Here is a 25,299-nt window from a genome sequence, read left to right as displayed (position 1 = left end):
TTAATTATTTAGGAAAGTCTAATTCAAGTCTATCTAGGAAAGTCCAAAATCCTATAAAAGGATGTCTAGTTTGTCCATTATTCTCAGATTGAAGAAAAACCCCTTTGAAGTTTTAATAAAGTTGAGTATTTTAGAGTTATTTAGCCTTTATTTTATCGTTCTTATTTAGTTTATTCATCTTCTTTAATTCCGCTGCGTTTCTACATCAGACTCATTGGGAGAATTTAGAAACACCAAAAAGATAAAACTGTAAAATAACACAATATTGAAAAAAATGGACTCCTAGCTAAGAAGATCGGTTAGAATCATCTAGGTAAATATCCCTAAAAGATAGCATCATTGTTGATATTTAAATATCCCTAAAAGATCTCTTTGGTACATATTAGGTTCAGGATTTACTCAACTTCTAACAGCAGAAAGTTTGCTTCAAAAACCCTAAACCCTATTTTTCTATTATTTACTTTCTCTGGCATTGAAGACAAGAGTTAGAGAGTGGTTGTTGTTTCAAATTGTTTTCTATAATGGAAGCAGATTCGGTTAAGCTTTTTGTGGGAGGAATTTCAAGAGAAACTGAAGAGAATCACTTGATTGATTACTTCAGTAACTATGGGGAGGTTGTTGAATCAACTGTTGTTAAAGATAGAATAACTGGTAATGCTAGAGGATTTGGGTTTGTTCAATTCTCTGAATCATCTTCTGCTCATAATGCTCTTCAAGAAAATAATCACGTTCTTAATGGAAGAATGGTAACATTATCTCTCAATCTTATCTCGCTTGCTTTGTTTGTTTATTTTAGTAGATTTTATTCTTAACCATAGTTTTTTTTTCTTTAATTAAGTCAATGGGTATTGGTATCATTGGTCTAGGGTTTTGATTAATTGTTTTTGTTATGAATCTAATTAGTGATGATTTTTTTAATGTAGAGTTCTATTTAATTTGATTTCTGGGTTTTTTTTTTGCATTATAATCTTTTGATATTCAATATAAATATTGAACTAATTGTGGAATTTATTGATTGGTGGTTTTGAATTTTGGTAAACTGGATTGTGTTTAAACAGATACAAATGAAAAGAGCATATCCGAAAGATGTTAATCGAAGACAGAACGATGATAATAAAGGGTATAATATTAAGAAGATTTTTGTGGGCGGATTGTCTAATAACACAAACCAAGAGGAACTTAAGCAATATTTCGGAGATTTTGGTAACATTACAGATGTTGTTGTAATGTATGATAGTGAAACTCAAAAACCTAAAGGTTTCGGATTTGTCTCTTTCGACACTAAAGAAGCTGTAGATAATGTTATGCAGAGAAATCACTACAAACTGAATGATAAAGTAGTGGAAGTGAAAAGAGCTGTACCTAGAGAAGAGTACAATAATGGACATATTTTTTATAAGAAAAACAGTCAAATTGTTTCTCCAATTAGAGGATCTCCATTCATCAATCATCCTTCATGTGTTTACCCCAACTTCTATCCTAGGGTTGGGTTACCCTTTGGTGGATTTATGCCAGTTTATAGTTATGCATACTGTGGAAACATGTATGGATCTTATGGAGGATACGGAGGATATGGTTATGGTAGTTATTATAATTGTGGCCATTGGAACACATTTCTAGGAAATTCGATTAGTTATGCAGGCAATCATCCTTTTTCTATGCATAATGTTTTATCATCTTGTGAGGTACAGGAGAACAATGGGGCTGTTAATGGAGAAGAGACTAATGGAGAAGACAACCGTAAAATCGATGAATCGAGTTGGTTTTTATTAGTCTATTTTATTAGACTTTTCAGTATTTTCTAATGTAAAGAAAGTACAATTTTTAATGAGTTTCACCGTTTCTCCCACCATCTCAACGATTATAATTCTTATACTTAATTTTTGAGTTATTTTTGCTCATTTTTGCATAATTAGTTTGTGTCAATATGCTCAACAACCTGATACAAATATAGGATTTGAATCATAATTTAGAAATGAACTAACCAAATTCACATGCAAATTTTTGTGACTGGTCATACATGTTAGTGGTGGTAAATATGAAAGTGAAATTATGTGCCCAACCCTTGGATATTTTTCTTTGTTTTTTTTTATGTGGTTTGTTATTTAGCAAATGAAATGTCTATCCCCATGTCAAGAAATTTTAGTATCTGCTGTGTTAAACAATGGTTAGTCCACAAACTTGTCTACATAATATATCCATTGATCATATCTATTTGCCAACAATTTTAGGTAGAGGGGAGGTAAAATGGAAACATAAAATACAACAATTACATTTTTAATTAAATTAATAGACAATATATATGATTCTAGCCAAGTAAGAACTTTCATCTAAGTATTCAAAATATCTTATTACACTTTGAAATTCACATAATTTATTACGTAGTTTTATTGTTAAGCTGTATAATCCTCACTGATATTCAAAACAATAACCCTATAAACAAAACGAAGTGATTAAACAGAAGAAAGATGAACATAACTGATTAAAAAAACATCCAAAATATAGGAAGTTAACATAAGAGGAACACATATTTATATTCCTTGGAACTGAGGGAACGTTGCAGATATGTTGAGGAAGAAGTCCGATTCTTTAGCGAAAATAAATTTCCATACACGTCTTTTCATGAAAGTGTCTGTTCGGGTTAGATTGAAGGTCTTGACAATACCAATACCTTCGCTCTGGTCGCTAAACTAGTGATTGTTCGGGTCCTTCTATCTATTGCGCCCATCAAAGGATGGTCTCTCTATCAACTAGACGTAAACAATGTTTTTCTCCAAGGTGACCTGAGATTAGACCTCTTCACATAAACTGCTCGTCGTGAACCATGAATCTTGGATAAGCTCAAACACATCTCTATGACCTATATAGCCTGTTATATGTATGTTTTATACAGTGACGGAACCAGTGGTGGCATTGTTGCCGGAGCGTGGCCACCAGATTTTAAAATAGATTGTTCAAAGTGTTACAGATAAATTCTATGAGCTAAGATGGTAAAACTTTGTTCCTACATCCCCAAGGTGAAGGATTCAATAATCCCCTTATCGTTTATTTTGTATGATATCTTACCGTTTTTGGTTCCCATAACTTTTCTTATTCTTTAGAGTTCAACCATGATAGTGGTACATATTCAAATTCTTACAAAAACACCAAAACTTTAATATTACATTAAACAAAGCAGCGTTCTGTTTTGATATATTTTGACTTGTTCTTTTATTCTTCAAATCTATATGGAATATGATTACAATGTATTATAAAAAACTTATGACCTTCATTGCTAGTTACTGGTTTCTCTTCTGAAAGATAGAAATGTTGCTTCTCCTCACGAACCACTTAGGTTACTTGGCATTGCTTGTGGGGATTTGATTTTGTTCTCTTGAGTTCTTTGGTGTTGGTGATGCAATAGAAATTGTTCATTTAAAGTTTCACACTCATGGGAAATATGTGAATGTAATTGGATCTTCAACTCAAAAAGATAAAAGAAAATTCACAAAAATGCTTGAGTAAATCTAATTAATTACCATAACTTCTATTTGTTGGAACTGTGATTTCACTACTAAAATGGATTTAGATAATGTATCTTCTCTTTAGTTTGAGACTCATCCCATGAAACAAATTTTTTTTGAAATTTGGTAGTCTATTCCTTCAGGATGGTGAGGTACTTTTGTTTGGGGTTTATTTGAGTAAAACAACAACAAGATGAAAAAAAAAAGAGTGAATATTTGAGAAAAAGTTAATGAATGTTAGGATATTTAAAGTAGTTCTTCCTATTTGTTTTTAGTTTTGAATCTGAATCGTTCTTTACAAAAATTTAACTTCTTGCGTAACTTTTGAAATTTAAAACTATTTAGTACAAACACAAAAAATATAAATATTAGAAAGTCGATTTCTTTCTTACACATTAAGCCAAAACTAGATCATAGAGAGATATCAAATGTATAGAGAGAGGAAAAAAAGTTTATAAGAGAAAATGAAGAGATGGGATTTAGGAAGCCCTTATTACATGACTATCAAAATTATAGTGTAATTTAACCATTAAGCCCAAACATGTTAAGTTCCTCCAACTTAACCACTAAGCTATCATAGGTTTCTTGTTCAAAAATCACGTGTTTATTCACTAGTAAAAACTAAGAGCAAAACTAAGAACCTAGGAACTTCTAAAAAAAGTAGGCCCCTTGTGGTGGGGGCCCTACGTGGGCGCACGGCCCGCATCCCCCATGCCTATATGTAACAAATCATTTTTACAGTTTCTCCCACCATCTCAATGATTATAATTTTTATACTTAATTTTGAGTTATCTTTGCTCATTTTTACAGAATTCGTTTTTGTCAATACATACGCTCAATACAAATATAGAGTTTGAATCATAATTTAGAAATGAATTAACCAAATTCTGATGCAAATCTTTTGTGATTGCTCATACAGTTTAGTGGTGGTAAATATAAAAGTGAAATTATTTGCTAGGCGCCTTGGATATTTTTCTTTGTTGCTTCTTGTATGGTTTTTGTTATTTGCCAAACGAAATGTCCATTCCGGTGTCATGAATTTTTAGTATCAGTTATTTGTTAAACAAGAGTTACTCCACAAACTTCTCTAACACAATTTATCCACCGATCATATCTATTTTCCAACAATTTGAGGTAGAGGCTGAGGTACAGGAAAAGAAATAAAACAATTACATTTTTAATCAAATTAATAGACACTATGATTTTAGCCAAGTAAAAACTTTCATCAAGTATTCATGATATCTTAATACATTTTGAAATTCACATGATTTATTATGTAGTTTTTCTTATCAGCTGTATAATCATCATGGATATTCATAACAATAACCTTGTCAACAAAACGAAGTGATCAAACACAAGAAAGATGAACGTAGTTGATTATAAAAACATTCAAAATATAGGAAGATAACATAAGAGGAAACACATATTTATATTCCTTGGAACCGAGGGAACCTTGCAAATGTCTCGAGGAAGAAGCCCGATCCTTTTTGCAAAGATAAATTTCCATACATACACATATTTTCATGAAATTTTTGTAATTTCTTTTTATCGTAGAACATAATTCTTCTATATCATCCTCGGAAATGGAGAGAAAAAGAAAAAAGATGTTGTGGTCTATTCGGTAGAAATTGGTGCTTGGCCTGTCAGGGACCTATCTAGGCGCCACTTGAGTAATGTTGTTAGGGAAGTCTCTCTGACCAGAACGAGATGAAGGAACAAAGGGCAATGGCACCCCTAGAAGTTTATATTAAATTTTAGAGGCACCACCAGAAGTCCCATGTACACACTTTGTAAAGGTGCCAACAGACTTTCTTACAACCCAACCAAACACTTAAAAGCTCAATTTCACCTGTGAAAGAGTTTACTTTCTTTCCCGTAAGAAAACATTGATTTTCCCATCTTACCTTTTCCCATATATCAAACGAACCCTAAAGTCTAAAACCATGACTTTCAAGTTGCAACCGACCTTTCAGTCTTTCACAACACAGGTTTATTTTTATCGACAGAGATAGCTCTCCTCTTTCTCTATCTAGTTTCTGCCTTGAAGAACCATGAAATTGAGAATTAGGTCACTCGAGTCCAAAGAAACTCCCAAAATCAAAACACCATATCCTTCTTCTCTTCAAGATCTTGAAGACGCAATCGCCGAAAAGATATCAGCTTCATCTGAAAATCTACTTGTTTCTCTTAATCGGACCTCTCCTCACGAATCTCTTCAATCACTCGACATCGCTTCCGGTGATTTGATTTTCTACACTCTTAACCCTAACGGTTTCTCTTCAGGCAATACCCAAATCCAAACTCATCCCCAACAAGAAATTCATCCGATTCGTCCAATTGAAACCACAGAAAAAGGTGAGACTTCAAATTTTTCTTCTAATTCTGGTTTTAATTGTGGAAATATGGAAGAAACCATTATTGTAGGTTCAGTAGAAGGAAACCCTAATGAAAAAACCGTAGAAAAGGGGAAAAGTTCAGTTCCTTCATATAATTATGATTATGTATCTGGAGGAGGAACTGAGGAAACCCTAATCTTACCTCCAGAAGATGAAACTATGGATGATGAAAACATGAAAATTTGAGTTGAGAAAACATCTTCAATTCCTTGTTACTTGAGCAAGGTTTTTGTGATGTACTTAAAGCACATATATGAAAAGATAAATTAAGGATGTTTCAGTAACATATTTTTTTGCAAATAACATTTTTATTTTTGTTTGCTAAAACGATAAAACAAAATAAATAACTAGAAACATGATTTAAATTGCTAGACAACACTCATAAAGATAAATAAATAAAAAGTAAAGGTAAATAGTTAGATAAACAAAACTACTCTCCTGTCCACCAGCTTTTGGTGCAGTGGTTGGGCACCCCTCTTAAACCCATGAGGTCGTGGATCGGGTCTCGGTAGAAGAAGTTTGTTATCAAGATTTATCCTATGTAATTTAGGCTATAAATAATGTAATAACTTGTCGGGCTTTAGACCTCTTTATTGTAGGGCTTTAGGCTTCTTTCGTTCTTGGTTTAAATTAGGCGGTTGTCGTGCTTACTACATCTTCATGATGCATCAATGCCTTGTAACGACTAACGTATATCGTAGTCGAATTCTCAAAAAAAATATACTCTCCTTTTCCTAAAGAGAATTTTCCTCTCTCGTCTGTGGAAGAGAAATATAATGGAAGTGTCACCTACAAGAAGTCTTATTTTCAATAGTTTGACGGAACAACAATCACGAAAAAAAAGGTTGGATTTCAAGTTGCCGAGGGTGTTTTTCGGTTACGAGTAATTTCAAGTTGTCACACAAAATGGCCCAAACCATTTCTTTTTGTATCTCATATTGCTTTGTTATTGTGTACAAATTTAAAATTTACTTCATCAATGATACTAATAGCTTTATGGAAACTATTACAAGAGTAATCTCACTTGAGGTTCTTATATCTTACGATTAGTTTACTTCATCAATGACACTAATAGCTGTTTGTATCTCATCAGTTTCTTCATCCAATTCGGGTTGGACTTCATCCGCAGAGTTGTCTTCTTGTCCAAACTACGACGACTAATCCAGTAGCATAAGCTGCTTCTGATGTTGTTTCAGTGCGTTATGCAGTAGATATCCAAATTCAACATTGGTGGTGACTCACTGTTCCAGTTGCCCAAAGAACTGTGCAATAGATGTAGCTTTACTCCCTGATAAAAAGGTATTAGATTCAAGAACGTCCCTAGTATACAAAAAATGACAATATTAACTATGAAGCCAATGTTTGAACAATTTGGTAGCTATATTGTTTCTCTTCAACCATATTTCAGACTAATTAGATCTATTTCAGACCAATTAAACCTATTTCAGACCATATTTTAAACCAATTAGACTTTATTTCAAAACAATCTCACCAAAATTAAGGCAAATTTTAGCAATTTCATAACTAGAAGCCCATTTCAAACTACTCAATCATATTTCATAATGCAAAGTGAACCAATATGAGCCTATTGCACACCAATTTGAACTAATCTAGGGCAAAATTTATTCACAAATCATCACATTAAAATCTACTGCAAATATGAAGCAAATCCGGACCAATTTTAAGCATCTGTTTTAATACAGGACAAAACCTAAGCAAAATCAGTAATATGTGTTACGAAATTACAACAAAACCATAGCTGAGATGATTTCTGAAATAATAATTTCTGAAATTAGACCAATGATTTGTATATAGAACTTACTTCTCAATATCAGGTGATGTGGCGTTAAAATGCCACATTTAGATCATTTAACTTGGATGAGTTAGTTCATTTCGTGTTTTAATTCTAATTTCTTATGTGTTTTCCTTGGTAGGTAGCTTATTTGGAGTTTGACTCTTAATTCGGAATAAACAGAGCATTTATCACTTTTTCATCTCATGCGGGAACCGTAAGGAAAATAGCACCAGGGGTATTTTGGTCATTTTGGTGAAATCATAGGTTCAATGGAAAGTGGAGTCAATGGTGAGTCCGGCGGTGAAGACGGAAGTCGAATCGGTGGTCGGACGGAAAAGTTATGGAAGAATGAAGCGGATGGTCATTTTGGTCATTTCTGCAAATTAGAAGAAGTAAAGGCAAAGTTAAAGGCACCCCTTGGTTTGTTATGAGAAGCAAAGCCCAGAAGTCTCCAAGCCCAAGAGTTCAAATAAGAATGACAAAGGAGAAATATATAAGCACCCTCTTTATGTACAAGTCAAATTGCCCAAATGTGTGACAAATTGGGGTTGCCTTTAAAAAAAAATAAAAGGGGGAAAATAAAAAGAAAAATCAGGTTTACTTCATCATCTTCTCCATTAGCTAGGGTTTAGAGTTTTTGAGAAAGGGTGAGACAGAGAAGGAAAGGAGGAAGAGGAAGGAGCCGGCCGAGCTTGGCCGGCCAATACACCAGGCCGGCCAGACCTAGGCCGGCATCTCAGCCGAGAAGAACTCGACAGGAACAGCTAAGGAAGCACGGGAACAACAAGCTCGTGCTGCTCTTGCAGCAGGTCGGACCACCATTAAAGCTGTCGGAACAGCAGCTCGAAGAAGTAACAGCTCGGGTTTCATCAACCGCCGCCTGGATACGGAGGGAAACAACTCGTTTCAGACGCTTGGGTGCATAGCTCGGGACAGAGAGCACTTCAACAGCAGCTCTAGCAAGGAGCTTCATTAAGTCGGATCTTGGTGGGAACTTTGCTTTTTATTTGCCGGATTTCTTGAGCTTTCCGGCCATTATTTTGGCCGGAAAGTGTAAGGGTTTTGTTGTGATTATCTTTGCCTTGATTCTCTTGTGTTTGCCTTATGATTTGGACTGAAAATCTTAGAGAGAGAAAGCTTCAAGCAAGCTTTCATGGTGGATTCTGTTTTAAGGAAGAAGAAGGTATTGACTGCTAAAGGGAACCCTGGTTTCACTGAGGGGATACCTAATCTGCACTATTAAGGGGAAATCTGAATATTGCTAGGGGGAGATCAGCAACACTTAATGAACCATTTATTCTGACGATCCTAGCCTCGCGCCATCAACGAAAAAGGGGGATTTTCACCTTAACTTTTTTCTTTCTTTATTTCCTTCTTGTTTATTATTTGTATCGTCATGTCTGGCTAGCTTCTGTAGTCGGATACTCGTGAAACATGTTTAGATGTGACAAATGAGTTTTAATGCTTTTAATGATAAAATCTTCCGGGTTTTTAGACCGTTCATGGACTAGAATCTGAGTTATACAAAGAGTTCGTTGACCAATCCAAGTAAATGGGTGAAGTTAACTAACTTTTCATGCTTATAGATTATTAGTAATAGTCACTATCGATTTTGTGGATCGAAGTATCCTCCTCACTTTATTCTTGCTCGACCATTTTTCCCGAATCACTCTCACCTCTCACTTTTAGATTAGATCGTTTTATTTGTTTATTTATTATAAACCAATCAAAACCCATCATCTGTTCAATTTGGTCTGAGTTAGTGGTTGACACCTAGACCGGTGGGCTAGACTTTCTCGATATCCTTATTACCTTCCTATCTTCGTGGATCGATCCCGGTCTTACCGGGTTATTACTTGACGCTGTATACTTGCGGGTGGAGACCTTTTAGGGTAACCTTTTAGGCCCATCATCAGGAGATCGAGAATGTCGACTGAAACCTTCAAATTTGTTGAGAGAGAGAGAGTTAGACATTGAATGAAGATGTATGATAGGAAGACAAAGAAACAAGAAAACAACCAAACCTTACCTGTCGAGAGGAGAAGACGAATCCCTAGGTGATTTCCGGCAAAAATCTTGCTGGGTTGTTGTCATGGCTTTATAGAAGTCCTTGTTTATAATTACACAGATTATGAGGGACTAGTTTTGAAGTTCATCTTAAAACAAACCGGCTGCCGGGCATAGCATTTAAATATCCCTAAAAGATAGCATCATTGTTGATATTTAAATATCCCTAAAAGATCTCTTTAGTATATATTAGGTTCAGGATTTACTCGACTTCTAACAGCAGAAAGTTTGCTTCAAAAACCCTAAACCCTATTTTTCTATTATTTACATAAATAGTACTTATTAATACCAGGTCCTACAAAAAAAATAAAATTGGTAATTCAATATTTTGTTAAGAATATATTTGTCAATAAATACTGTTCTGGGGGAATGAGAATCACAAATCCACCTCCCCCTGAGTTTGCTATTACCCATTTCTCAGGGAATCACATTCCCGGTCCCACACCATTCTCGCAAGCCAAACAATGATCTCAGGGAATCACATTCCATTTCCACGCCATTCCTGCGCGCCAAACATGGCCTAGCTGTTCACGATAGAGAAGTCGAGATCGAGATATATTCTGATGAAAGAAAGTTATCGTCATGGCTTTATAGAAGTCCTTGTTCATAATTACATAAAATAGGAGGGACTAACTTTGAAGATCATCTTAAAACAAACCGGATGCCGGACATAGCATTTAAATATCCCTAAAAGATAGCATCATTGTTGATATTTAAATATCCCTAAAAGAATCGGAAGGAAGAACGAAACGAGAGGAGCATCCGCTAGTATCGTATTCTATCTCTTTCTTTCTTACTTTTGTGTGATTGGTTGGATAAGTTTTGATTTGCATTGATATCTTGTGGGTTGTTCCTTGAACATTGTGAGATCATGGAACGTTATTCCAACGGTTGGCCATTCCATCTTGATGATGATGATGACCTTAATCTGAGGAGTTCCATCACTACCCGACCTGATATGACCTTAAGAGAATACCAACAGTTGCCTAGAGTTGAGCCTAATCGACATGGTATCACATTCGGAGAGTACCAACAGATGTGTAGAGATGGTCAGATTAGTGATAAATATGGTGCGACACCAAATATGTATGAGAGACCTTATAGTCCACACTATTCTGAGACCAATGATTTTAGAGGCAGGTATGATCCTAGTATGTACGGTGGGAGTTATCATCAAGAGTCTTCATTTAATTACAGTTGTGAGCCTTATTATGAAGAGACTCTTGAAGATAGATCCCAATCAGAGTCTGAGAGTCGTCTTATTGAGATGATCTCACAATTTGTAGAGGCAGATACTCAAATGAGGCAAGAAGTACATCAGACAATTGAGTTATTGACTCAACAGGTAAAGATGCTTAAATCACAGTTATTCGTCGACGAGGAAGGAGTTTCACCACCCCAAACTCAAGAGGGTACTAGGTACGATGACGAGGGTAATACGTCTAACCCTAGTACTAAGTTAAATGTCGATGAATTTACTGATAGTACCTTAGAGTCTGAACGGTCTGATGACCTTGTTGTCTTGTTTCCTCCACCAGTGTCGTCTCACCATGATAGGACTACATTAAACGTTGATGTTCAGGGTGATGGCTCTACGAGCAAGTTTGAGGATGACACGATCACGAACTATCCGATTTTTGACACTTGTAAGGAGTCAATCTTAGATGCAATGCTAGGAAGGCCTGATATTATGACTGACTGCGAGGCTCCAGATGCCTTTGAGGATGTTGATGACATAGTAGTTAGAGACATGTTGGATAGTTTGTCAGACTATTTACCTAAGGAAACTATGGACCTTGACTTGGTCCCCAAGCCTACTGCCGTACCCTTAGAGTCTAGTTCGACTTTCCACATGATCTCAAACTCGGTTGTTGATCCCTTTTGGGACATTTCAGACGTCTTTCCAAAGACGTCTATGGACATAGTGGATATTCTGTCCACTAAGCTTCCAGATGATTTTTTGCTTTCGACTGATATTTTGACCCTTCACGTGTATGTCGATCCTTTTGATGATTTCTTTGTTGTCGTTCCTTCTATTTATGCCTACTTAGTGGACTGTTGTGCACCCACTAAGTTTGGGGATGGCTTGTTTTCTTTTATCGTCTCATGTGCACTTCATATTCTTTATCTTTTTGTGAGACGATTAGCACCTGCATATAGCTTTCTTTGGGTTGACCCCCAAAATTTCTGTCTCTTATTGTATGATCTTTGACTGATTGAGATGGGTCTTGATGTTTGTGGGTATCATCTCTGGAAACCCTCCACGAGACAGAACTCGTGCTCTTGTGAAAGCAAGAGAATCAACGGCTAATTGCATAGCTCAATGCAATCGTGTGTACACGCGTTAGTGGTCATTTTTATGGTCATGATCTTATGTGCTCATTCTCATATTTCTTGTTGATCATAGGAGCATTTCTTATTTGTTTTGCTTCTGAGGCATGGTTTGTTCCAAGTTTGGGGATGGCGACGAGCTCGACATCAACTTGGAACCTGTTCATACACGAGTCTCGGTAGTAGTATATCTTATCTCCTCCGGCTATGGTAATATCTTTCCATTCTTCTCTTTAAATTAATATGTCTTAACTTTTGGTGAGTATATGGTTGAAACATTGAGGACAATGTTAGTTTTAAGTTTGGGGATGGGGTAGGACTTTTAGCCATGGCCATGGGGTTTCAAAAGACAAGAGGGTTCAATAATTCAACCAAATTTGAAAATTTTTGGGTAGATTTGATATGACTTTAGTGGTATGCTTAAGTATGTTTATGCATGTGTTTTAGTTTTGGTGAATGTTATGCATGTTCTTAGTCTTTTTCATGAATGTTAAGTCCTTTAGTGTTAGTTTTCTGATCATATGAGTAGCATCATAAGGAAGAAGAAACATTTCTAAGAGACCTGGAAGAGTCATTAATGGAGACTTAAACCCATGTGAGATATCCGAGCCTTTATATTGTTTTCGAGTGTACTCTTCTGCGCTAACTCTGAGTAGAACGAAGAGCTACTCAACCTCATAACTTTTCAAAGAGCTTAGACGATCTCATGAGCTCAACTTTCTTAGCCACTAGGAGTGACATCAGGATAGCGACCTTACCCTTGTAATCCATGAAACCTGACAATAGTGTCAACTTTAGGGAAACGGATACTCCACCACTCATTCACATACTACTCCCGAGAATGAAGACTTGGAAAGTATAGAAAAAGAATGTGAAACAAAGTGAGAATGAAGAAAAAGTTATTTGTTGAGAATACTAGTGTTAGTATTTGTTTTGTAAAAAAAAAAAAAATGAAAAGAAAAGTGAAAAAAAAATTGAGTTTATTTGTTATTTTGTGTATTGTGAGAAATAAAGTGTTCAAAGCAAAAGCTAAATTTAGAAGTTGTTTGAAGGTTCTTTTTATTGAAGGCGTCGACATTCTCGGGATCTCATCACTTCCATCTGATTACTTGTATCCGTTGACCTTTAGGAAGCATTGTTAGAGGGTATAGTGGGTGAGAAGGGTGAGTGAACTTCCCCATTCCATTTTAGTGGTTATTTCCATTCTTTAGAGATCATTTCGTTCTAAAACTTGTTATCCTCATTTATTTTGTATGTGTTGAGTTTCACTTCATTCCATGCTCACACATTAGAGTGAACCATTATTATCTAGTTTTGAGTGATTTCATGTTTAAGAGTGTATGACCGTGAGGCTAAAGTCGAGGCGAAATGTACTAAGATAGGAATCGAAGTTTTGTGACTTTGAACTTAGATGATGCTCATTATGATTGGACACTTACATTTTAGGATGAGACTACTAGTGAGGAGACTTTTAGCATATATATGCGTTTATCGATTTTGATTCGTTTGTTTAGCATGCTTGAGTGTGTCATTAGTTGTCATTATCTTATTTACATTGATGTTGAACTCTTTTATGTCTTTGAAATCTTGAATTTTCTGAAACCCTCACGAGACGACACTAGTCCACTAGGGGTAACCTAGGGGTTTAACGGCTTGTTGCATACGCTAAATGCAACCGGGATTCCTCCGACAGTGAGTTAGGTTTTACTTTATTGTTTTGTTTTGTTTATTTGCTCGAGGACTAGCAAATTCTAAGTTTGGGGATGTTTGATGTGGCGTTAAAATGCCACATTTAGATCATTTAACTTGGATGAGTTAGTTCATTTCGTGTTTTAATTCTAATTATTTATGTGTTTTCCTTGGTAGGTAGCTTATTTGGAGTTTGACTCTTAATTCGAAATAAACGGAGCATTTATCACTTTTTCATCTCATGCGGGAACCGTAAGGAAAATAGCACCAGGGGTATTTTGGACATTTTGGTGAAATCAGAGGTTCAATGGAAAGTGGAGTCAATCGTGAGTCCGGCGGTGAAGACGGAAGTCGAATCGGTGGTCGGACGGAAAAGTTATGGAAGAATGAAGCGGATGGTCATTTTGGTCATTTCTGCAAATTAGAAGAAGTAAAGGCAAAGTTAAAGGCACCCCTTGGTTTGTTATGAGAAGCAAAGCCCAGAAGTCTCCAAGCCCAAGAGTTCAAATAAGAATGAAATAAGAATGACAAAGGAGAAATATATAGGTACCCTCTTTATGTACAAGTCAAATAGCCCAAATGTGTGACAAATTGAGGTTGCCTTTAAAAAAATATAAAAGGGGGAAAATAAAAAGAAAAATCAGGTTTACTTCATCATCTTCTCCATTAGCTAGGGTCTAGAGTTTTTGAGAAAGGGTGAGACAGAGAAGGAAAGGAGGAGGAGGAAGGAGCCGGCCGAGCTTGGCCGGCCAATACACCAGGCCGGCCAATACACCAGGCCGGCCAGACCTAGGCCGGCATCTCAGCCGAGAAGAACTCGACAGGAACAGCTAAGGAAGCACGGGAACAACAAGCTCGTGCTGCTCTTGCAGCAGGTCAGACCACCATTAAAGCTGTCGGAACAGCAGCTCGAAGAAGTAACAGCTCGGGTTTCATCAACCGCCGCCTGGATACGGAGGGAAACAACTCGTTTCAGACGCTTGGGTGCATAGCTCGGGACAGAGAGCACTTCAACAGCAGCTCTAGCAAGGAGCTTCATTAAGTCGGATCTTGGTGGGAACTTTGCTTTTTATTTGCCGGATTTCTTGAGCTTTCCGGCCATTATTTTGGCCGGAAAGTGTAAGGGTTTTGTTGTGATTATCTTTGCCTTGATTCTCTTGTGTTTGCCTTGTGATTTGGACTGAAAATCTTAGAGAGAGAAAGCTTCAAGCAAGCTTTCATGGTGGATTCTGTTTTAAGGAAGAAGAAGGTATTGACTGCTAAAGGGAACCCTGGTTTCACTGAGGGGATACCTAATCTGCACTATTAAGGGGAAATCTGAATATTGCTAGGGGGAGATCAGCAACACTTAATGAACCATTTATTCTGACGATCCTAGCCTCGCGCCATCAACGAAAAGGGGGATTTTCACCTTAACTTTTGTCTTTCTTTATTTCCTTCTTGTTTATTATTTGTATCGTCATGTCTGGCTAGCTTCTGTAGTCGGATACTCGTGAAACATGTTTAGATGTGACAAATGAGTTTTAATGCTTTTAATGATAAAATCTTCCGGGTTTTTAGACCGTTCATGGACTAGAATCTGAGTTATACAAAGAGTTCGTTGACCAATCCAAGTAAATGGGTGAAGTTAACTAACTTTTCATGCTTATAGATTATTAGTAATAGTCACTATCGATTTTGTGGATCGAAGTATCCTCCTCACTTTATTCTTGCTCGACCATTTTTCCCGAATCACTCTCACCTCTCACTTTTAGATTAGATCGTTTTATTTGTTTATTTATTATAAACCAATCAAAACCCATCATCTGTTCAATTTGGTCTGAGTTAGTGGTTGACACCTAGACCGGTGGGCTAGACTTTCTCGATATCCTTATTACCTTCCTATCTTCGTGGATCGATCCCGGTCTTACCGGGTTATTACTTGACGCCGTATACTTGCGGGTGGAGACCTTTTAGGGTAACCTTTTAGGCCCATCATCAGGAGATCGAGAATGTCGACTGAAACCTTCAAATTTGTTGAGAGAGAGAGAGTTAGACATTGAATGAAGATGTATGATAGGAAGACAAAGAAACAAGAAAACAACCAAACCTTACCTGTCGAGAGGAGAAGACGAATCCCTAGGTGATTTCCGGCAAAAATCTTGCTGGGTTGTTGTCATGGCTTTATAGAAGTCCTTGTTTATAATTACACAGATTATGAGGGACTAGTTTTGAAGTTCATCTTAAAACAAACCGGCTGCCGGGCATAGCATTTAAATATCCCTAAAAGATAGCATCATTGTTGATATTTAAATATCCCTAAAAGATCTCTTTAGTATATATTAGGTTCAGGATTTACTCGACTTCTAACAGCAGAAAGTTTGCTTCAAAAACCCTAAACCCTATTTTTCTATTATTTACATAAATAGTACTTATTAATACCAGGTCCTACAAAAAAAAAAAAATTGGTAATTCAATATTTTGTTAAGAATATATTTGTCAATAAATACTGTTCTGGGGGAATGAGAATCACAAATCCACTTCCCCCTGAGTTTGTTATTACCCATTTCTCAGGGAATCACATTCCTGGTCCCACACCATTCTCGCAAGCCAAACAATGATCTCCGGGAATCACATTCCATTTCCACGCCATTCCCGCGCGCCAAACATGGCCTAGCTGTTCACGATAGAGAAGTCGAGATCGAGATATATTCTGATGAAAGAAAGTTATCGTCATGGCTTTATAGAAGTCCTTGTTCATAATTACATAAAATAGGAGGGACTAACTTTGAAGATCATCTTAAAACAAACTGGCTGCCGGACATAGCATTTAAATATCCCTAAAAGATAGCATCATTGTTGATATTTAAATATCCCTAAAAGATCTCTTTAGTATATATTAGGTTCAGGATTTACTTGACTTCTAACAGCAGAGAGTTTGTTTCAAAAACCCTAAACCCTATTTTTCTATTATTTACTTTCTCTGGCATTGAAGACAAGAGTTAGAGAGTGGTTGTTGTTTCAATTTGTTTTCTATAATGGAAGCAGATTTGGTTAAGCTTGTTGTGGGAGGAATTTCAAGAGAAACTGAAGAGAATCACTTGATTGATTACTTCAGCAACTATGGGGAGGTTGTTGAATCAACTGTTGTTAAAGATAGAATAACTGGTAATGCTAGAGGATTTGGGTTTGTTCTATTCTCTGAACCATCTTCTGCTTATAATGCTCTTTAAGAAAATAATCATGTTCTTAATGGAAGAATGGTAACATTATCTCTCTCAATCTTATCTTCCTTAGCTTTTTTTTTGTTTATTTTAGTAGATTTTATTGTGAATCATAGATTTTTTTTCTTTAATTAAGTCAATGGGTATTGGTATCATTGGTTTAGGGTTTTGATTAATTGGTTTTGTTATGAATCTAATTAGTGATTTTTTTTTTAATTTAGAGTCCTATTTGATTTGATTTTTTGGTTTTTTTTTTTGCATTATAATCTTTTGATATTCAATATAAATATTGAACTAATTGTGGAATTTATTGATTAGGTGTTTTGAATTTTGGTAAATTGGATTGTGTTTAAACAGATTGGGTGTTTATTGATTGGGTGTAACACTATTATTCTTTATTTACAAAATGATTTAATTAGACAAAATAATATCTTAATCTTACTTGCAATAATTGAAGTGAAGTTGTTTGTTTAATTATTCTTTATTTACAAAATGGTGATATTGCATTTGTACTGTTCCTTTATGACACATTCTAGTTCTCAATTTTCTCAATCCCACTATGAACTCTAATATAGTTAATTATGATATTTTGAAACAAACTCTCTGACTTAAATGATTATCAAGAAGAGCAGAGAAGATGTGAAGCTCTTCTTGTTGGAGCTTTTGTGGGTGATAAGGTGCCATATCCAGTGGTAAGAAATCTTCTTATACGGGTTTGGCAACCAAAAGGAGAACTTAAGCTTACCATTCATGGAAAAGGGGCCTACATCATTGAATTGAATTTGGAGGAGGACAGAAAATGAATTCTCACATTGCCACCAATTTACATCCAAAACAAGTTATTCATTGTGCGCCCATGGCGCCTATTCATTGAACAGGACATTGACGAGCTTGATTCTATCCCAATTTGGGTTAATTTCCATGATATCCCAATGATTTTCTGGAACAAAAAAGGTATATCGTTAATTGCAAGTTATTTAGGGCGAATTTTATCGATGGATAGGTATACGACAACTCAATCCCGATTAAATTTTGCTCGAGTTTGTATCGAGGTGAATAAAAACCAAGAATTGGTTGATTGTATCCCAATTAGAGTAAATGACACCAAAGAGATAAATATCAGGGTTGAATACTCATGGAGACCTCCAAAATGTACACTCTGTAGTGCTTTTGGTCATATATCTCGTGTATGCACTTCAACTGTTCGAGGAAAGTCCCATGATGAACCGCTAGAGACTAATGCAACTAAAACAAAAAGTACTGAGAATACTAATGGGGGTACAATAGTACTGCCAATACAAGAACTCGATACCACCATGTTAGATGTCCAGGAAGGAGCATTCGTAGTCCATGATGCAGGCCGAAGGTCTCCAAGTTATGGAGAAGTTGAGATTCTTCGACGAAAGAACACTGAAGAAGGCTTGCAAATGACTATACAGGAGGGTAAACAACAACTCCAAGTGACAGTTACGGGAGATGTTCAAAACTCAGATAATTCGAATAAAGAAAATGGGTGGTCGGTAGTCACTCATAAGAAGGGTAAGAGTGTTGATAGACTCGTGGGTATGAAGAAGAACAACGAGAGTAGGTTGTCAGCTCAGGGTACATCAAATTCAGCAAAACGACAATGTGTGAAAGAATCAAATATGGATGTAATGCAAGATAGTGGGACGATTTATCTCGAGAAACCGACTGTGGGAAATGATATAACCTGCAGTAGGGAGGATACTTCGAGTTGTGGTGACTCGGGGGAAGAACATAGACCGGAGAAGGAGACTAGAGAGGCTACTAGTTTGACACCATGGGTCAATAGTCAGTCTAGGAGAGGGGGTTCGAAAGAATCCAGAGTTGTAGGTTCTCGGTCTACCAGTGAGAGAAAACCAAAAGGCCGTCAACCAGATACAGTTTTAAATGGTTAGTGTCGGATGTTGGAACGTGCGTGGGTTGAACGATGATAGGAAAGTAATGGAAGTACGCGAGCTGATTCGACACCGAAAACTTAGCTTATGTGGGATAGTAGAAACAAAGGTATTGGAAAGAAACATGAGGAGGGTCCAACGAGGTATAAATCCTTTTTGGTCTTATTTTGATAATAATGAAGTAGGGGCGGAGGGTCGGATTTGGCTGACATGGGACCCCAATATTTTGACAGTTCAACATATCCATACTTCTTCACAATTAATTGTGGTTCGAGTTGTCTGGAATGACAAGTTATTTATGTTGGCTATTGTTTACGGACATACCTATTTAGCAGGTAGAGCTCTCTTATGGGCTGAAATTGAAGCATTAGTTACTCAGTTTGAGTTGCCTTGGTTATTCATGGGGGATTATAACTCCATATTGTTCGCGGACGATAAAATAGGAGGTGATGAGGTACGGCCATGCCACTTTGCTGATTTCTTAAACTGCACCCAAAATTCACAGCTACTAGATTGTCCGTATTCGGGTTATCGCTATACTTGGACGAATTCCCAAATAGGGTCCAGAAACATTCTCTCAAAACTCGATAGGTGTCTAATGAATATCGAGTTACTTGATTTATTTCCAGGCGTAAAGGCTACATTTCTCCCGCCAGGTTTGTCAGACCATTCACCTATGGTGGTTTCACTAGAAGAGATAAACCATTTAGGTAAGAGGCCCTTCAAGTTTTATAATTGTTGGTTAGAGGAGCCAGGTTTCGTAGATATGGTCAGTGAAGCATGGACGACACCGGTGCAAGGTAACCCAATGTATCAATTGGTTACTAAACTCAAAGCTTTGAAGAACAGAATCATCCAATGGAGGGGAGCCCGATTCGCAAATATGCCAAATCAGATTGAATCAGCAAAAATACATATGTATGAATGTCAGGAAAGGTTATTTGATGATCCTGTGAACCCAGAACTAAGGAGAACAGAAAGGGACGCAGTTCGATCATATGTTACAAAGTTGTCAACTGAAATGTCTATGAAAAAACAACAGTCCCGCATTAAATGGCTACGTCTAGATGATCAGAATACATCATTCTTTCATAATACAGTAAAGGAACGGAGAGCCCGAAACAATATAGTTATGATACGTGAGGAAGATGGTGTCGAAGTGACTGATTTAGATGTTATCCCCGGAAAATTTGTTGATTATTATACAAAATTGCTGGGCACAGAAGTGCAAAATGACGAAGAAGAGGATATTTTGGCTAGTTTTGACTTCCCACATACTCTTGACACCACTGCAGCTCAGTCCCTTGATAAATTGGTAGATGGGAATGAAATCTTAGCGGCTTTATCAGCAATAGGCTCTGAAAGAGCTCCGGGACCAGACGGTTTCTCTTATCTTTTCTTCAAAATCTGCTGGCCGGTAGTGGGTATTGACTTCACGAGAGCTATTCAGTGTTTCTTTCAATCAGGCCACCTACTCAGACAGGTGAACTCAACCTTAATTACTTTGATCCCAAAAGTACCTAATCCTTCTTCTTTAAGTGATTTCAGGCCGATCTCATGTTGCAACGTCATATATAAGTGCATCACAAAGATTCTGGCAAATCGGTTAAAACTTTATGCTTCCTCCCTAATTAGTGAAAACCAGGCGGCTTTTATATCAGGCAGACTAATCCAAGTTAACATCATGTTGGCTCATGAATTGGTCCGGGACTATGGTAAATCTATGGGTCTAGACAGATGCACGGTAAAGATAGATCTTCGAAAGGCATACGATACAGTGCGGTGGTCTTCTTTGTTTAGAATATTGAAGAAGTTTGGGCTCCCTGATAGATTTATTGGTTGGATAAAAGAATGTGTTTCTACACCACGATTCTCGGTGATGGTAAATAGTTGTGCTCATGGTTACTTCGAGGGGAAGAAAGGGTTAAGGCAAGGCTGCCCTCTATCTCCGTATCTCTTTGTTATGGTTATGGAAGTATTTTCTTTACTCATTCGGATAGAACAACAGGAAGGTAATTTTAAACTCCATCCACGGTGCAGAGATCCTATAGTCACTCACCTTTGCATTGCAGACGACCTTATGGTTTTCATGCGAGGAAATGTGGGCTCAGGTAGAGCTTTACATGATATCCTTAATAAATTATTTAAATGCACCGGTCTCGCGGTGAATGAAGGAAAGAGTTCCATTTTTTGTGCAAGCATGCTAAATGAACAGAAGGAGGAATTACAGGTAGCTCTTGGTTTCCAACTAGGTGAACTCCCCATTAAATATCTCGGACTCCCATTACTCGCTTCAAGGTTATCGTATAAGGATTGTATTCCATTATTAAATCAGATTCAAAAGAGAGTACAATCATGGAAGACTCGCTTTCTCTCTTATGCAGGACGACTTGTATTGCTTAAGTCTGTCTTAGGCAGTATGCTTATTTTCTGGTCGTCAGTGTTTGTACTTCCGAAGCGAGTGTTTAAAGAAATTAATCAGATATTTAATAGGTTTCTCTGGAAGGGCTTGGAGGAGGGTAGTAATAGACCGACCGTTAAATGGCTTGAGGTTTGCTTGCCGAAGGAAGAAGGTGGATTGGGATTGCGTGATATTGAAACCATGAATCAGGCAATGAATCTCCGACATGTGTGGGATATCATCAGTGAGAAGAATACTCTTTGGGTTCGTTGGGTGAAGAAATATTTGATCAGGGGAAAAAAACTTCTGGACTATGGAGATTCCAACTAGTTGTTCGTGGTGTTGGAGACATATTTTGGGCAGCAGAGGTTTGGCTGAAGAGTTAGTCCAGTACCTTATTCATGATGGCCGGAATACCTACTTCAGGAGAGATATTTGGCACCCTTTAGGGTCGCTGGCCGAGTATTTCAAAACGAATCAACGATTTGCTTCCCAACTAAGAGAAGATGCCCGAGTGTCCGATTTTCTTATTAATGGCAATTGGGTAGTTCCTGACCGAGTTAGCCGTGCTTTCCGTGAGGTGTTTAATGAACTGCAGAATATAGATATGGGGGGTTTGGAGCATGACCAGGTAGTATGGAAGGTTACATCTTCAGGTGAATATACAGTAAGGGACACTTATAACGCTATTAGGCGAAGAGGTAATCGACAACCGTGCTCCAAATTAGTTTGGTGTATAGAGGGAGTTCCCAAGCACTCATTTATCGCCTGGATCGCACTTAAGCGAGGTCTGAAAACAAAAAAAAAATTGCGGGGTTGGGGTTTAGAGATGGATGAGCACTGCCCGCTTTGTCATTCTGGAGTGGAGACAGACGAACATCTTATTTTCCAATGTACCTTTTCGATCTTTGTGTGGACAGAACTATTGCTTATGATGGGCATACAACGCAATCACTCAGGTAATTGGGTAGAGGAAATTAATTGGTGTGTAGACACATTTCAGGGTCACTCACTCCTTGGCCGAATGGGAGGACTGGTGTTTACAACATATATTTACTACATATGGAAGGAATGAAATAACAGGGTGTTTAGAGGCGAGGAAAGGTCGAACAGAGAGACCTAAAGGAAGTGATAAGAGCGGTCAAGATTAAAGTGACATCATGGAAACAGAAAGCAACCCAAACGAGCGAGGCATTGCTAATCATGGATCGTTGGAATCTAACACTCCCACTTACCATGAAAATTGCAACTACATGTAAATGGAAGGGTCCTGAACTTGGCCAGATTCTTGTAAATACAGATGGCGCTTTTGATTCGTCATATGGAGGGTTTGGTACTATATTGCGTGATTATAATGGAGATCCGATTGTCGCAGCTGCAGCCATTACAATGAGAGAGTCAGTAATAACTCATGAAATGCATGGAGTCCGGTTAGGGCTCCAATTGACTTTGAAATATGGTAGAACTCGGGTCAAGATAGCAACAGATTCTTTGCTTACTGTTTCTATCCTCACAAACCCAGAGAAACCACCACCGTGGCAGATTAAGAGATTGGTCCGAGAAATCAAATTATTATGGGAGCAATTCGAGGAGTGTTCTATTATGCACGTGTATAGGGAAATAAACCAGGCAGCAGATTACCTCTCAAAAATGAAGCCCGCAAATGGAATGATTGAGATGACCCCAGAAGCAATGCCTGAGGAATTAAAGAAGCTAGTGAGAGATGACCAGAGGGGTGTAATTAGAATTAGGCATACTTAATTTGCTGATTGATATGTTTCTTTAAAAGTTTATTGTTTCATTCGTCATTTTCTGACTCATTAGTTGTGTAAAGGGTCGGGCCCTTCAACCCGTTGACAATTTCAAATAAAAAAAAGATATTTATATATAAATGTTGGGAATAAAGAATAATTAAACAAACAACTTCACTTCAATTATTGCAAGTAAGATTAAGATATTATATTTTTTTTTTCCATTATGTTAATGGAAGACAGAGCGTTGTAGATGATAATAAAGGGTATAACACTAAGAAGATTTTTGTGGGTGAATTTTCGAATAACACACACGAAGAAGAACTTAAGCAATATTTTGGAGATTTTGGTAACATTATAGATGCAGTTGTAATGCATGATAGTGAAGCTCGAAAACCTAGAGGTTTCGAATTTGTCTCTTTCGACACTATACTTGTCAACCACCTTGCTCAGAAAATTGGGTTGCCTAGCATTCCCAATATAACAAATCAGTTTTACAGTTTATAGTTTGTGTCAATATGCTCAACAACCTGATACAAATATAGGATTTGAATCATAGTTTAGAAATGAACTAACCAAATTCACATGCAAATTTTTGTGACTGGTCATACATGTTAGTGGTGGTAAATATAAAAGTGAAATTATGTGCTCAAACCCTTGGATATTTCTTTGTTTTTTTGGTGTGGTTTGTTATTTAGCAAATGAAATGTCCATCCCCATCTCAACAAAAAAAAAAAATATAAAAAATGTCCATCCCCATGTCAAGAAATTTTAGTATATGCTGTGTTAAACAATTGTTAGTCCACAAACTTATCTAAGGTCGTGTTTGGTTTAGCTTAAAATCAACAAATAAGCAGCTTTTAGCTAAATATTAAATACCTATCGATTTATTCGCGTTTGGAGGAAAAAAGCTAAGGCTTTTCAGCCAAAAAGTAGAAGCCACAAATTGTGGCTTCTGCTTTCTACTTTTGCGAGAAGCAGCACACGAGATATTTCTCACGACAAAAGTTAATTTTCTCTTTCTAAGCTTCTCTAACTTTCATCGAAAGGAAAAACTGAAAGTAGAAAGAAGGGATTGAAGTTTTAGGGTTTGGATCATTTTTATCATTTGGATGGGTTGTTTCTTTCAGTTGTTTGAACCAGTTAATTGTCACATCTATTGATTGCAGTGAAGGTTAAAAAATTGTCTGGTTTGTTGCATCAAAGAGAATGACGATAGAGTAAACCATTAGATTAAAAAAGATAGAACTCATCTAAAGATAAAACATATAAAATTGTCTGGTTGGTTGCGTTTATAGTTTACTCCATTGGCAGAACAATCTTTAACCTTTTATAGTACAATTTTCTCAAGGTTTAGTAGTGTTCCTTATTTTTACCAAATGACTTCTGTTAATTTCTATGAATGGAACAATACGTCCCAGAGAATATTGCCAAACGATCAAAATTGCTTTTCTTAATCACTTGAAATTAAGTGCGAAAAAAAAGGTAGCGCCAACAGATTTCGCTTTCCCAAATGAGGCCTAACATAATATATATATTGATCATATCTATTTGTCAACAATTTTAGGTAGAGGCTGATGTAAAATGGAAACAAAAAATACAACAATTACATTTTTAATCAAATTAATAGACAATATATATGATTTTAGCCAAGTAAGAACTTTCATTTAAGTATTCAAAATATCTTATTACAATTCGAAATTCACATAATCTATTACGTAGTTTTATTGTTAAGCTGTATAATCCTCACTGATATTCAAAACAAAAACCCTGTAAACAAAACGAAGTGATCAAACAGAAGAAAGATGAGCATAACTGATTACAAAAACATCCAAAATATAGGAAGATAACATAAGAGGAACACATATTTATATTCCTTGGAACTGAGGGAACCTTGCAGATATATCCAGGAAGAAGCCCGATTCTTTAGCGAAAATACATTTTCACACACGTCTTTTCATGAAAGTGTCTGTTCGGGTTAGATTGAAGGTCTTGACAATATCGATACCTTCGCTCCGGTCGCTAAATTAGTGACTGTTCGGGTCCTTCTATCTATTGCGCCCATCAAAGGATGGACGTAAACAATGTCCTTCTCCAAGGTGACCTGAGATTACACCTCTTCACATTAACTGCTCGTCGTGAACCATGAATCTTAGATAAGCTCAAACACATCTCTATGCCCTATATAGCCTGTTATATGTATGTTTTATAATAGATTGTTCAAAGTGTTACAGATAAATTCTA

The 25,299-nt window shown here is 36.8% G+C and overlaps 1 long non-coding RNA gene across 1 annotated transcript; it reads left to right on the top strand.

Moving 5' to 3' along the window:
• The first annotated feature begins 5,437 nt into the window (after window positions 1-5,437).
• Window positions 5,438-9,204, top strand: LOC147557469 (uncharacterized). The gene is made up of 3 exons (XR_015234030.1): window positions 5,438-5,858; window positions 6,993-7,198; window positions 7,834-9,204. It is a non-coding gene; the product is annotated as an uncharacterized LOC147557469 (long non-coding RNA).
• Window positions 9,205-25,299: the final 16,095 nt, after the last annotated feature.

The sequence above is a fragment of the Eschscholzia californica genome, unplaced genomic scaffold (assembly GCF_041429995.1).
Source record: "Eschscholzia californica isolate CP2 unplaced genomic scaffold, dmEscCali1.0.p SCAF_2, whole genome shotgun sequence".
Classification (NCBI taxonomy): Eukaryota; Viridiplantae; Streptophyta; class Magnoliopsida; order Ranunculales; family Papaveraceae; genus Eschscholzia; species Eschscholzia californica.
The sequence above is the reverse complement of the archived record's forward strand: the minus strand, read 5'-3'. Positions and strand labels throughout refer to the sequence as shown.